The 15,845-nt window shown below is 37.2% G+C and overlaps 1 protein-coding gene and 1 long non-coding RNA gene across 4 annotated transcripts in view; one reads left to right on the plus strand and one right to left on the minus strand.

Annotated features, from left to right (window-relative positions):
- Positions 1–1,663, plus strand: part of LOC144970405 (uncharacterized) — a 2,667-nt gene extending 1,004 nt beyond the window's left edge. Inside the window, exons 2-3 of the long non-coding RNA XR_013644947.1 lie at positions 527–613; positions 1,386–1,663. This is a non-coding gene — a long non-coding RNA (uncharacterized LOC144970405). The remainder of the gene's footprint in view (positions 1–526; positions 614–1,385) is intronic.
- Positions 1–9,422, minus strand: part of LOC144970404 (uncharacterized) — a 20,398-nt gene extending 10,976 nt beyond the window's left edge. For all 3 annotated transcript variants that reach the window (XM_078909999.1, XM_078909996.1, XM_078909998.1), the window contains exon 1: positions 5,931–9,422. The gene's annotated coding sequence lies outside the window, so the exon portion shown is untranslated. The remainder of the gene's footprint in view (positions 1–5,930) is intronic.
- Positions 9,423–15,845: the final 6,423 nt, after the last annotated feature.

Raw genomic sequence — 15,845 nt, forward strand, 5'->3', positions numbered from 1 at the left:
TGATCTGAATTGATGTTGCCACCATTTGGTTGTTGAATATCCACAGGACTAAATTTCTCAGCCGTTAAGAGTCTTCCTGTCCACACATCTGTGATTGGGTTGCTGGATGTGTTTGATCTAATCTGAAAGTACTTTGTAATAAATCTCATTTCTAACCATGTCACATTGCTATGATTCACCTTTATTTTTCGAATTTATTTTTGTAATACAAACATAAGAACAGAGTTCATCTCAGTCCAGTTTTACTTCGGTAGGCTTAGAAAAACTTTAGTTTCTAATATAAGACTACCATTCTTTTAATAACCTTGCCTTTTAATTAATTTCAAATTAGTGAATACGTTTCTTTCAACCTTTTGTGACTCAGCCACTTATTATAAAAGCGGATTGATTCAATCCTCATTACTCACTTCTCTCAAGAACTTACTCCTGACGGCCACACTATTCCACTTCTCATATTATCTATATTTTCAAGATCTATATCTTACTCTCGAACATTTTTGGAGCACTTCACTACATTTGATTTCAGCCATCAAGGCGCCGGAGCTTCCTTGGTCACCTTTGCCAGTCACATTGCTGTCAAGATTTTATCATCCGGGCCTGACAAGCAGGAATTGTAAGTACTCTCTGATGGAAGTAGAACCTCAGAAGTTCGCATAACATTATCACATCTCAGGAAGATCGCATAAGTTACGTAATATCACCATAATATTCTCATTTGTAACTGTGATTGCTATTCATTTATAAGAAAAGTACTTTCATTAAATATAATCTTTCTATTCATATAATATTAAACCATTCGTCATTTCTTCCCTTTTAAAAGTAACTAGTAAATTCTGGGGGCCTTATTTATCAGATCTTTATTTTAAAAATGTAGTCGAGTTATAGTCCAGTAGATTTAGGGTTTGACCCGGATGAAATTGGTACCAAGCTAATTTTTATTCTGATGAATCTAGACTATGTTCTGAGCCTCCCATAAAAAATCCACCGAAATCTGCTGTTGGGAAAAACAATTGCAGCCGTTTTAAATTTAACATCTGTATGAGAATATTTTCCTCTTTGTCTTTGTTAAAGGGAAATAATCAATAAAAATAATCATTCTTTTTCTTTAACAAAGACGAAGAGAGAGTCAAATGACATTGAGTAGCTCCTGGGTTTATATCTCATTTAATTTATTTATTTTACATAAAGTGTATGTTTCTTGATGTTTTGGCATTTTATAACACCGTTATATTCAATCGGTGGGTGGAATTCCCCTAAAACTGGGGGAATATTGGACGGTGTTGACAAAACAATGTCTTCATCTGTCTACGACAGAGCAATTCAATCCCCCTAAATCGTTTTTCCCTTCCATGAGAATGTGACTTTTTCTCTTTCTTTACTTTCAGAATGTTGCCAGTTGGTTTCGCCCGGGCCCTGTCTGGGGTCTTTTGCAGAGAGGGAAAGATGTATTAATATTTTTTATGAAAGATGAAAATTATTTCATTTGTAGATCATCTCTCTATTATTGACCATGTAATTTTTAGGCTCTTGATACAATGTTTCTTTTGTAAACCCTCTTGGTGTGTCCTTTTGTATTCCCACTGTCATTGTAGGAATTCTATTGTTTTCAGACCAGCAACAATGATATAGATGTATATATTGCTCTTTAATCTGCTCCTGATTTCTGGTGAGTTAAACCCGTTTATGTCTTATGTTTTTCTTTGGCGCATGTAATGCTGGCTAGATCTAAACATTTTGTCTATCTTATCGTCTCCCTTTTAACTGGTGCTCAAATGACTTCATAGTGATGCAAGTCCCGAAAGACTTCTCCAAACATCGTTATCAGAAAACCAAGGTGAATGACTTGGAAATAACAAATATTGTGGCTTAATTGATGAAAATCAATGTAAAATGATGTAAACAATTTTCAACAACATATATCATTTAACCATAATAAATGATGAAACATAAACATCAATATTAATATAGCATATCCACGGCTTCACCATGCTCAGTGTGCTTTGAAATGCTTTTTATTTCTCCAGCAGACCACATGAACCAAATTTTAACGTATAACTCTTTTTATTACGTAAGGAAATTTTTCTTTAATCTCCTGATACAAGTTTGTTTTAATAATAATGAAGTATTTATAAAGCGCACACTTCAACTCATCAACTCATAGGTGCATATGGAGCTATAAAAAAAGGATTGCAGTGACAATCAATGGTTAAAGATTACAAGAATTTTTTTAATGGACTAAAAGGCATGGAAAAAATCCGTTTTCAGATCTTTTTTCAAAATTTCAAATGAAGGGCTGGGTCTAGTTTAAATACTTATGCTATTCCATAACAGAGGGGCACTGGTACAGAAAGGTATACTGTTAAATTTGTTAAAAAAATTTCTTACGTTAAGCATTAAAGAGTCAGCAGATCTCAATGCTCACACTGGTTAAAAAGGAGAGGTTAGATCTTGGATGTAAGGAGGGGAAATATTCATTGTCGGGGTCGCCATTTTACCAGGACTCTGCGATAGAAAGAAAGTCGCAGTGGACATCGATAAGTAGGTCCCGGATAAGAGCAGCCTTGTTCACGCCCGATCTTGCGTTCAGAAAGTTGAAATTTAGACAGGATGATGTATTGTTTTGTTAGTTTTCGATTTTGACCTGGAATGTCGTCTCCGTTGTATTTGCTGTCCTGTCTGTTCTTGTGGTTGTTGTGTCTGTTGTTATTTTTTTTTTTGCTGTTGTTTTCGGTGATGTCGTTGTTGTTGTCTCTATCCCCCCTGTCGTGTATATGGTGTTAGTGGTTGCGGTATTGATGATGGCGATGATGGTGCTGTAATGGTGATGATGTTGGTTGTCGGTATAGTGAAAATGGTGTCGGCAGTCACTGTAGTGGTCGCAGTGGTGATGATAGTGTTGGTGGTCGCAGTGATGGTGATGATGATATTGGAGGTCATTGTGGTGATAACGATGTCGATGCTCGTTGGTGTGATGATGGCGAAGGTCGCTGTGTTTTTTATGGCGGTGGCGGTCGCTGTGGTGGTGATATTATATCACCACATTGATTATTTTGTGTTACTTTGTTATGCTCTTCATCTGAGTGGTTGTTTATTTCAGTGTCTTTTGCTTTGATTGTACTTTGTGCCAATGAAATGTATTTCTAATTACATCGTTTTCCTCTCCTCCCTCCATGTGTGCAGCGATGGATGACATAAATATGATGTTTTTCTAATATGGTTTAATACGAGGTCATGGAATTGCCAACATCGTGATTGTGTGATTTGTCTACGTCTTCCCTTATTCCGGGTTTTGGTTTTAAATACCTTGGTTTACATTATATCTTAAAATCGAGAATACCATTCAGTAATTTTTCCTCAATAATAGTGGCGTGTTCTTTTATTTCAATCATTTGATTTCGTGTGTATTGAGTTGTCATCATTCCAGTCGATATAAAAATACACATAAAATGGTCTTCGTTACAAACAATCTATTCCCCCGTCAATATAAATGTACACATAAAATCGTTTTCGTGAACTTAAATCAGTACTTTTATTGTAAACAATCCACACCTCGATTAAGAGTAAAATAACAAAATATGTCGATAAGTTTTGGCACAAAATCATAAATATTGTAGAACTATATATTCAAAATTCATAAAATTTCACAGATATTTAAAAGTCTAATAATGAATTCACAGTAAAGAATACTATAGCACAGATGCAAAAGGAATTGCGTTAATCTCATGAAAATAGGAAAGCTGCACACACAACATGCTTATTCCATTTAATATCAATTATAGATAGAACGAAGTTGACGTCACACAGGTCTTTGTTTTTGTTTATTTGCCATCCGTGTTTATGAGTAATTCTCACCTAACTGTATGAACCAGACTACAAAAGTACATGGTTACACAGAGTTTTGTGTGTTGGTCCGTTATATTTCCGGATGGTAATGTTGTGAGCTATTTAGCCAAGCCTATACTGTCTATAGATAGTATGCGCTTGGCTAAGAAGCTCATAACATTGCCATCCGGAAGTATAACGGACCAACACACAAAACTGTGTGTATCCATGAACGTTTATAGTCAGGTTAATACAGTTCAGTGAGCATTACTCATAAACGCGGATGGCAAAAGACAATAACAAAGACCCGAGTGACGTCATCTTCGAACTATCTATAGATAATGTGCGCTTGACTAAGAAACTCACAACATTGCCATCCGGAAATAAAACGGACCAACACACAAAACTATGTGTTACCTTGAACTTTTATAGTCTGGTTAATACAATATACTGATAATTACTCATAATGTCGGATGGCAAAAAGCAATAACAAAGACCTGAGTGGCGTCAACTTCATAAGATTGATTTAACATAAAAGGGGAAACTTTATATTTTGGGCTTAATTTGAAAAGTGAGACTTCTGTATCATAAAAGGGAAACCCCCTATATTGGAAATTTGATTTGAAAGTGATACTGCTTTAATTTAAAAGGGGAAAACCTTTTATTTGAAATTGATTTAAAAGTGAGAATGTCTAATTAGTCACTTTTATTTTACTTAGTAAACGATATAATTAAAGAGGGAACTTTATTGTTTTGAACATGAAATTGAGATTATAATATTATTATTCATTTTCATGTATTTTTATTTATGAAATAAATGATCAAATGTTACCAACTTTTAACATCGGTCTATTCGGTCCAATGACCATTTTGCTGTAAAAAAATAAATAAAGATTGAGCATTTATATAGCGCAATATCCATTTAACGTGCTCAAAGCGCTGTACAATGAGTCACTAGCTAACAGCAACATTTAACATTTAGGACGGGATATGACATCTGTTAGGCGATAATACAATTTTTTTTCGGACAGATCAACGCTGTTAACGGCCAGGTATCCATTTTACACCTGATTACGGTGAGAGAATGTGCGTAAAAAGCCTTCTCCATGGACTCAACTATGCGCCTAGCGAGGCTCGAACCCAGGACCTACCGATCCGAAAGCGAGTGTCATACCACTAGAACACATAGCCGCATAGTTGTGGTGTAACAGTTTGCTGTTTCTGCGCACAGTCATCAAACTTCTCTAGCTCATCACCAATTCAGTTCAATTTGGTTATTGGAGCATGTGATTGTGAAACCTAAAATCTGATTACCGTCAACTGGGGTAACTTTACCTCAATAGGAAACTTTGCCTCTGTGAATTTGAAGTATTTTGAATACTTTCAGCTTTGTTTCAGTTATTGCACCCGATAAAAGACGTGATTTTTTATCAAAGGAAATAATTCCTACAAAACTGAACAATCTATAGGGAATGAGATTAGCGGAAGAGTAGCGTCCCTTGATTGGACGTCACCCATAGTCTGTGACGTCACCGGCGGAAAAGTTGTTAGAGAGAGAACGTCATGTTGGTTGTGCGCATGGTCTCTCGTCCTCTCATTCCCTATTACTGGTCCACAATTCAAGAGGCAAAGTTTCCCCTATAGGCAAAGATACCCCAGTTGACGGTATTTGTTTTTCCAATCTTTATCAGTCTTATGAATCGGTAAACAATCAACAATCAACAAGTAAATTCGTGTTACCTTAGGGTTCCTAACTTGAGATATGCACAAATATATATATATATATATATATATATATATATATATATATATATATATATATATATATATATATATATATATCGAATAGTGCTTAGAGGTGTCATACCTTGTCTTTCATTGATGAGTGTTGCTGTTGACCTGAGACCCCTTGTTAAGCGCCTTGTATGTTAAGTAGATATTGCTCAATACAAAAGTTCGATTTTCATTTTCCCCCGTTAATGGGAAAGTACTGGAAATAATTCAAGATAATTATTACAAATATGCAAATAGGTACTTATCTAGCTATTTGCACTTTTTAACGCATAAAAAAAAGCAAAACCAAGAGGAATGAAAATATTTCTTCTTACCTTTTTTTTTTCCAGGCTAGTGTCCCACCTCCTTTTCGAATTCAATACACTCATAAAAATGATATCGCAAATGATAAACAATGATTGTGAACTCAGGATACGCCCACTCCACTTACTGTATCTATGACAAAGTAGCCCGAAACTATTTTTAAAAAACCAACCAAAGAAAAAGGTTACCCGGGGAATGGGGGAGGGGCAATTTTTTAAACAAGAGTCCAATCGCCTAATAGCACCAAAATCCCCAGAACTAAACTGTGAACAGTTGTAATGGGATTTAGTTTTTAAAAGACGTCCAAAATTTATGAACGTCTGCTGATCGGTACTGCTGAATACCGAAATCCACCGAAATCTACCGAAATCCACTGAAATCTACCGAAATCCACTCAAGTGGGGAGTGAACCAGAGACTATGAGGTGGGCACCAGTGGGGATTGAACCAGAGACTATGCGAGTTTGGTACCAGTGGAGAATGAACCAGATAATATGTAAAAGTGCACTAGTGGGGAGTGAACCGGAGACTATGGGAGGTCGACACCAGTGGGGATTGAACCAGGGACTAGGAGAGGTGGATACCAGTAGGGGGTGACCCCGGAGTATAGGAGGTGGACGCAATTGGGAAGTGAACCTGGTACTGTAGGAGGTGGGCACCAGTTGGGATTGAACCCGGGAATAGGGGAGGTTGACACCAATGGAGAGTGATCCAGAGACGACCCGAGGCTAACACCATTGGGAAGTGAACCTGAGACTGTGGGAAGTGGACACATTATGGAGTGAACCTGGGACTGTGTGAGGTTGATATCAGTGGGGAATGAACATGGGACTATGGGAGGTTGACACCAGTGGCGATTCAACCCGGACTAGGAAAGGTGGGCACCCATGGGGAGTGAACCAGAGACTATGGGAGCCGTGCACCAATGGGGAGTGAACCGGAACACCCACCAATTTGTGGACAATGGTGGGGAGCGAACTCGGGACTATAATAGAAAGAAATAGAGAATAAACCCAGGAAAATGAGATATGGACACCAGTGAAAAACAATCCTTGGACTATCTCAGATGGGCACCAGTGGGGAATGAGCCCAGGACTATGGAAGTGGATGCCGAAGATTACAGAATGTAGACATGATATTGTCCCAGGTTCACTCCTCACTGGTGTTCACTCCAGTTAGTCTCGGATTCACTCTCCTCTGGGTGTCCTCTCCCCTATCCTCGAGTGAACTCCCCAGTAATGTCCACAACTCACAGTCCTAAGTTTACTCCCCACTTGTGTTCACCTCCCTGGTACTAGGTTTAATCCCCACTGGTACTGACCTCCGATACTCTCAGGATAACTCCCCACTTATGTTCACCTCCTCTAATTTCGGGTTCAGTCCCCACTGGTCTCCGCCTCCCACAGTCCCAGGTTCACTCCCTACTGGTGCCCACCTCCCATAGTCTCTGGTTCAATCCCCACTGATGCCCACCTCCCATAGTCTCTTATTCAATCCCCACTGGTGCCCACCTATCATAGTCTTTGGTTTAATCGCCATTGTTGCTTAGCTCCCATAGTCTATGGCTCACTCCCCACTGGAGTGGGTTTCGGTAGATTTTGGTAGTGGGGAGTGAACCAGAGACTATGGGAATGTGGCACCAGTGGAGTGTGCTGTGAACCAGATAATATGGGAGAAGGGCACCAGTGGGGAGTGAATCAGAGACTATGGGAGGTGGGCACCAGTAGGGAATTAAACCCGGGACTATGGGAGTTGCATACCAGTAGGGAGTGAACCCGGGAGAATGGGATGGGAGGTGGACACAATTGGGGAGTGAACCTTGGACTGTAGGAAGTGGACACCAGTGGGGAATAAACCTGGGTCTATGGGAGCTGGATTCCAGTAGGGAATGAACCCGGGAGAATTGGAGGGGGACACAATCGGGGAGTGAACCTGGGACTAAGAGAAGTGGACACAAGTGGGGAGTAAGCCTAGACTGAGATGTGGACATTACTGGGGAGTGTACCCATGGATAAGGAAGAGGACACCCAGAGGAGAGTAATATATAATATTGATGGATGTCCTGTAGATCAGACAGTGCTCTATAAATTCACTATTCAGATCATATTATTAAAATGAGAAAAACGACACACATTCTTCCGGAAAGGGGAATTTTATGACACTATGTTTTTCTGTTACGGGATCTCAGGCTAAAACATGAAGTCTTGCCTCATCAAATTGACTAAAACTTGCCGTGATTTTAGTCTCGGACTTGTTTAGTCAGCTCACATGGAATCCGATTTTTCAAGTCATTGACTAAAGTCAGAGATAATCAAAGACTAAGCTCTAGTTTGCGTTCATGAAAACGGCCCCTGATTATAGATCGCCCCCATACTCCGGGCAAAAAACCCCGGTGCTGAAAAACTTGCTCGGTGTGACCTATTCCAAAAGAGACTTCCTTATCAGCAAATTATGACTCTTGACAAGGGAGGGATGAAAATGATCTTAATCCAGAACAAGGGCATAAAATAACATGGAAATCAAATTGCACATTTAGGGGGATAAAAAGGACAGCAACAGCGGGCCGATACAAACCATTAGACCCAATGGACAAACCCTATATAGTGGTCTTTACTAAATTCATGATAAAGATAATGTTTCCAGCAGTCAAGTCTTCTTAACATAATGAGTTTTAAAAGACGGAAAAAAATGCACCATGAGATGCTATGGCCTATGGATTTTATGACGCAATATTAGAGATAACCCAACAAACAAGCGGCTGATGTCAACAGGAATCAACCATGTTCTCAATTGTGAATCTTGCCCAATAAAAAAAAAAGAAATTAACAGAAGCTGGGTTCGAACCAAGGCCTCTCAAGTTACAGCGCAATGTTTTCAACACTTGGCCACAACGCTTAAAACAAAGAGACCTTAAGTGTTGATAAAAAAAATCAACGATAATCAATTGCGGTGGGGAAATCGATGAAGAAAGTGGGCGTATCACAAATACAGAGACAATTATTGTAAACAACGATAACGATCATGACCGACATCTTATTAGATTCAAATGTTATCTTATGTTCCAAAAGTGTGTGATACAGTGACAAGAAAGATGGAGAGAAGAATGAAGTTAGTGAACTTGACTAATATGAAAAGGAACAAGACAAAACAATGTTTCGGTCTTTGACCTTCCTCGGACGACAGACAAAACTCAAGGATAATGACGAATGAGAAAAAAATATGTTATGTTTAAATAGTAAAATCAAATTACGACGTGGAAAAAGGGGGAAAGGTGAAGGTGGGAAGAGAGAGACTGAGAAAGAGTTAGGCATGTGTGTGTGTGTGTGTGTGTGTGTGTGTGTGTGTGTGTGTGTAAGGGAAAAGAAAGAAGGATGAAGAGATAAGGAGATGAAATAAGGAATTGTAATGGAAATGGAAAATTGAAGGTTGTTGCAAAGCTGAAAATGATGGTTACAATTACGTTTAAAAGGGGGCAGGGTGTCAGAGGAATTGAGACGCTGAAAGTTTTTATCCCCCCCCCCCCCCCCCCCCCCCCCACCCCCCAACCCGCCTTCATACGGATATTAAAAAATTTTGGAAAGTGAAGGAGAGAGAGAGAGAGCGAGAGAGAAAGAATGAGAGAGAAAGAGAGAAGAGAGAGAGAGAGAGAGAGAGAGAGAGAGAGAGAGAGAGAGAGAGAGAGAGGGAGTGCGTATCTCTCGGTGTGTTTATTAAAGCCAACAAAACAGATGGAAAGATAAAGAATTATTGTAAGACATCATTATTGGTTATATTGATATCTTCCATAATAAAACTCTCTGTCAATCAAAGAATTTAAACTATCCAGAAAACATGCATTATTTGTTTCGAATCTAATATTTTTCGAGAAGTGAGTGGTACGAAACATTAAATATTTTTGTCTAACATTAGTATTTCATCTGTAGAAGAAAAGTTTAATTTCATCTCCTCTTTTAAATGTTACAATAGAGAACCTTATGAGTTTGATGGACGAATATTATCATTCTTGACTATCAATCTGTAAATTTGAATCAAGTGACCTCGAATTCTTCTGTACTTTAAACTAGGGAGCTCCAAATAATTTTATGTTTCTTTAGATGAACATTAATGTATATTATGAAGTATTTTGGTAGTCCATCGTTGTACATTTTCAAGATTTGTTGACTGTCTATTGAATATAGAGCACCCAATCGTATTTCCATATTCGAGAATGTGGTCGAACAAGAGACTTAAATGATAAGAAGAAAATACATTTATCAAGAGTGACAAAACTTCTATAAATAATTTCCATGGTCATGTTAGATCGGTTAATACAGATATCGATATGACATCAAAGTTTAGAGATCGATAAAAAATAACGCCAAGATCCTTTATTGTAATATTTTATTATTGTAATGAAAAAACAATCCCTTATGTTTTTATTTGTCAAATTAAATGTAAGATTGAAATAACGAAATAGCTATTGGTCAGTACTGACCCCGGGCGCTGGCACCTGCTGGTCAGTACTGACGAACAGGCGCCAACGCCCGAGGGTCAGTACTGACCAATATGTACTGGTGCATATCGGTCAGTACTGACCACAGATTAGTGAGAGGTCTGTGGTACTGCCGAGCCACGGGCGTTGGCGTCTGCACTAACCATGCCAAAATTATGGGAAAATGCCATTTTTAAAAATCACTTGTTCTGCGACAAATAAATCCGGATTTCCTGTCCCATACTAGTCACAGGTTTTGTCGGTTTACGTGAGATTTGTTTCTAAGTAGATGTTAAAATTCACTCGACATCTGTCATCTTCTGTCAATTATTTTTCTGTCGTCGAAAAAAATAAAACTTGTCACTAGCACCGGCCAATCTGAGGCGCCGTCTGACCTCTGAGAACACTTTCTGCCAAATTTTAGGATGCAATGGAAGGAGGGGCGAGCTGGTCCAGGTGATAAGGGAATATATTATATCCACCTACTGTATGATAGTGCTTGTGTGTAGTTGCAATCTGTATTGGTGGCGGAGGCAGTAATTAGTACAGAAAGTATAGTTGCGATCGTAATAGGGCTGAGACGTAGTGACGCCCTACTCTTCCTGTTCCAAGCTCCCGGGAAGAGTATGTAAATGTAACCAAGTTTCAGTTAGAAGCAGGATGTATATACCGGAGGATTGCGGGATGTAAAAGAGGATATATTATGATATTTGATTGGCGACAGGATTTATTTAGAAAATAAGACTCTGAAACCAGAAAATCAATTACATACGGTTGGTACCAAATCCTCCGGAAGAATGGTTTCACATTTGAATTGAGAATGGAACCATTTTTTTACATCACAGGTTTGTTCCCTTTTATGATGGTGTAGTTGTGGTGATGATGAAGAGATCATATTATGATGATAACTAAATCCAATTGTGAGGGGACACTGATTGTTAAATGGTCATGCCTTAATGGAAGTTGTAATGATGCCTAGCTTTCTTGGTCCTACTCAACCACCACCAGGAAGAGAGTTGTATTATTCTATAGAACAATGAGATTATGTATTGCTTCCTTGGCTTGAGCAGTACTAGTGAGAACTTTTCGTGGTCGTTCGCCCGGAATTGTGATTTGTTTTTGTTTTTGTTGTGTTTGTTTTGTTTTGAGGCAATCAACGCGTAGCCCTCATTAACTTATTGGTGGAACGAAATTGACGCCATTCAGCTTTTTGGTATTGTTTTTAGCCAGCCATTTTTATGATTATTACTCACTAAATTCTATCAGCCAGACTAAACTATAAAGTTTAAGGTTACACATCATTTTGTGTGTTGGTACGGTATATCCGTCTGGCGGATGTTGTGAACACTTTACCTTGACGCACAGCATCAATATAGTCTGACACTAGGACTGCGATTACGTTTAATGGCGATGAATGATAAAGTGGCAGAGATGAAATATATGAAGACGTGGAAACGTCATCGCATTAATTTAATCAATCCTAATACTAATATGAATATGAAGTGCCCACCCACGTCCTTTAGTCCTGTTACGATTTAAGAAGCCGTACTTTAAAACTGCGTTCACAAGTTTAGTTATTTTCAGTATATTCTTCTAATAATGATAAATAAATAAAATAAAAGTCCCTTTATTCATGGTAAATTTGTATCGAGGGTCTATACCAAGGGAAGGCTGGAATAACCCAAGCATCAGCCGCAGTGCAGCGCCGCAAGTCGAGCTAGGGCGAGGTGACTTGCTCAAGGCCACACAGCGCAGTGGCGGGTGATCGAACTCGGTATCTTTCGGGTACGAAGCAAAGACCGTACCGCTGAGCCACGCTGCCCAAAAATGGAATAATCTATTCGTTATCAAGTTTCTCTTCCTTTCCGTGATTTTTCCCTGCATGACAAAAAAACCCAACAAAAAACAACAACAAAAACAAAGCAAAACAAAGATTTAAAAAAACCCTCACCAATAGAATGGACAAAGTATTATAAAAGAATCGTAACAAGAAATATTATATGACATCTTTTCCTCTCTTTTTTTAAACATTCAAGCAATAACGAAAATATACAAAAGCAAAACAAAAACAAAACAAAAACAAAACAACAATAAATATATAGAATGGACAACATAAAATAAAAAGAATCTTATGGTGGCTTGAAACATCGAGTCATTCCGTTGACCCAACGGCATTTAACGCGTTAGACATCAAACTTATCTAAGTGACTAAGTGTTACTGAGTGTCATCGGATAAGTTGGCATGAGAGCCTGGGATTTTTTTTTTAATGGAATACTTTAGGAATTGACGAATAAGTGCGAAGAGGTCTTTGTATGCTGATCAATGGCGGGCGGTGGCAGCTGTTGTTCAATATTGACCAATAGGCGCCAGCAACCATTCGTCAGTACTGTCCAGCAGGTGCGGGTGCCTCATGGTCAGTACTGACGAACAGGCGCTGGAGACCAGTGACCAATAGCCGTGGCCTTGAAATAAACTGATTTTTTGCTATCGGAATTCTTTAACATGGAGAAGGGAGTAAGATAAGGTTGCGTCTTATCACCTGACCTTTTTAACATTATACAGTAAAAAAATATTCAAAGAAATTAAAACTATGAAAGGTGTCGTCCTTAGGGGGCAGAATATGTATAATATGAGATGCGCAGACGATGGTAGATAATCTGATGGCATACTCTCCAGAAAAAGTGCAGAAAATTTTAGATATACTGGTTAGCAAAAGTGAAGAGATTGGTCTGAAGCTAAATGTTAAGAAAACCTAATGCATGGTGGTCTCAAAGAATGACAACAAAACTACCTTTCACTTGTCAAGTAAAGGAGAGTCCATCAAACAAGTAAAGAAATTTAAATATTGGGCACTATCACTACCCATAAAGGAAATAGAACAAAAAATTACAAAAGCAAAAATGTGTTTCATAAAATGCGTCCTGTTGTGTCAAACAACAATCTAAAGCTGAAGACCAGAATGATAGTAGTGGAAACATATGTAATAATTACCTTCTTATACGATTGTGAAACATGGACGCTTTTGCAAAGAATGTACTGGGGGGTTAGAGGCATTTGAGATTTGGATGTATAGAAGAATGTTGCGGTTATCATGGACAGACAAGTATACGAACGAGGACAGTTGGCGAAGGTGAGAAAAGGTAGAATACCATCAGAAAGAGGCAATTATGATTTCTGGGACATGTTTGGAGAAGAGACGGAATAGAAAAGCTGGTAACATCTGGGCCCGTTTTCATGAACGCGGACTAGCGCTTATATATATATTAGTCTCTGACATTATCAAGGACTTGAAAAAATCGGATTTTATATGATCTGACGAAGCAAGTCCCAGACTGAAATCAAGGCACCTTCGGACTAAGGTTGCCCAGGCTTTAGTCATTTGCTGAGGCCGGACTTCAAGCATAGTCTGAGACTAGTAACTAGGATACATCATATCGTCGACAAGATAGCAACTATTTTTAGATTGAGAGAGCTTCGATTCGGAAGGAAAATACTTCGATTACGAATGACAGAGGCTAAAAGTGACCTGTTGTTATTGACACTCGCTTTAAAAACTGTAAGCTAGGTGAAGGTCGACGAGAGTAGACATTTACATTTTTGTGAGTAAAAACTAAAATAAAACCCGAATCTAATCGCCTCGCAAGTTGCGAATAAACAGGTAATCGAAATGGAAGGGCTCGCTTCAAAGAACAACAACAACAAAAAACCCATTTGAAAGTAAAGTTCAAATATGAAATGGAATGAATTATTATCTACACCGTATGTGTTGCTAATTTCCTCTTTGGAAATCTTTTGCGTTGAAAGTATGGAGGCTGGTATCGTACCTGTCATCGTATACTAGAGAACTTGATGTTACCAGTACAAGACAGCCGAATTAGTCACTGTCCGTACAACGCCCACGTCTAGTCATGAGACTAGAAAACGTTCATAAAATCTGATTTTTTTGTCACTTGCTCCGTTTATGTTAAATCCAGCAAATCATGTACTAGACTAGTAAATAAGTAAATCTAGTCCTCTTACATAAATTGTGCCCTGGGATGCTCGAAGGAAAGAGAGCCAGAGGAAGACAGAGAATGACATATTTAAATAACCTAAGAATGGCCAAAAGTGGTCTTAAAAGCAACGAAGACTTCATGCGCACCGCAGAGGATCGTAATACGTGGAGACAACTGACCGGCAACGTGCTCAAAAGTACAAGCCACGATGGATGCTGATGATGATGATGATGAGGCGTGTTTACAAAGTTGACTATATAGATATAATGGCATAGTAAAACAATTTATATTGGTGCTTCCGGGTCAATAAATGTTATAAGAATTGCAAATTTCCATTATTTATCTTTTATTCCACACCTACTGAAATTGATAGAAATATAACAAATGAATAAATATATTAATATAATCGATTCGATAAATAAATAAATCAATTTGAAAGTAATGGAACAATTTAATAAATAAATTAGTTAATTCATTGGATAAATAAATAAATAAATAAATAAATAAATAAATAAATAAATAAATAAATAAATAAAAAGGAACAAAACATTATACTGTTACCTCTTGAGTAAGGATCCCTGTCATGGGTAAGGCAAAACCAAGCATTTTAATTCTATTATGATTCAACGAGTAGCATGTAAAGGGTAACAGGCGAAGGGGTAGTAAATATACGATGACTTAGGATGATTTGAGTTTTTTAGGAGTTTGATTTTTTTATGGTATCTGCCAATTTGGACATAAATTGTGCTAGAAGGAGAGAGAAAGAGAAAGAGAGAGAGAGAGAGAGGAGAGAGAGAGAGAGAGAGAGAGAGAGAGAGAGAGATTATTATTATTATTATTATTATTATTATTATTATTATATCATCATCATCATCTCATTCTCTCTCTCTTCTTCTTCTTCTTCTTCTTCTTCTTCTTCTTCTTCTTCTTCTTCTTCTTCTTCTTCTTCTTCTTCTTCTTCTTCTTCTTCTTCTTCTGATTATTATTATTATTATTATTATTATTATTAATTATTATTATTATTATTATTATTATTATTATTATTATTATTATTATTATTATTATTATTATTAATATTATTATTTGTATTATTTTATTATCATCATTACTATCAGTATTATTATCATAATTATTACTATTATTTTAATTACTTTTTCCCGTATTACAAGAACTGTAACTTAACAATAATTGCCTATTTGGACAATAAAGATTCTTCTTCTTCTTCTTCTTCTTCTTTATTTATTATTATTATTATTATTATTATTATTGTATTATTATTATTATTATTATTATTATTATTATTATTATTATTATTATTATTATTATTATTAATATTATTATTATTATTATTATTATTATTATTATTATTATTATCATTATTATTACTATTATTATTATTATCATTGATATTGTTATTATTAATTATTTATGATGTCATTTTGAATTTTGAGAAGGAATGA

The sequence above is a fragment of the Berghia stephanieae genome, chromosome 4 (assembly GCF_034508935.2).
Source record: "Berghia stephanieae isolate SIO BIC M18660-M18661 chromosome 4, UCSD_Bste_1.3, whole genome shotgun sequence".
NCBI classification, from domain to species: domain Eukaryota; kingdom Metazoa; phylum Mollusca; class Gastropoda; order Nudibranchia; family Aeolidiidae; genus Berghia; species Berghia stephanieae.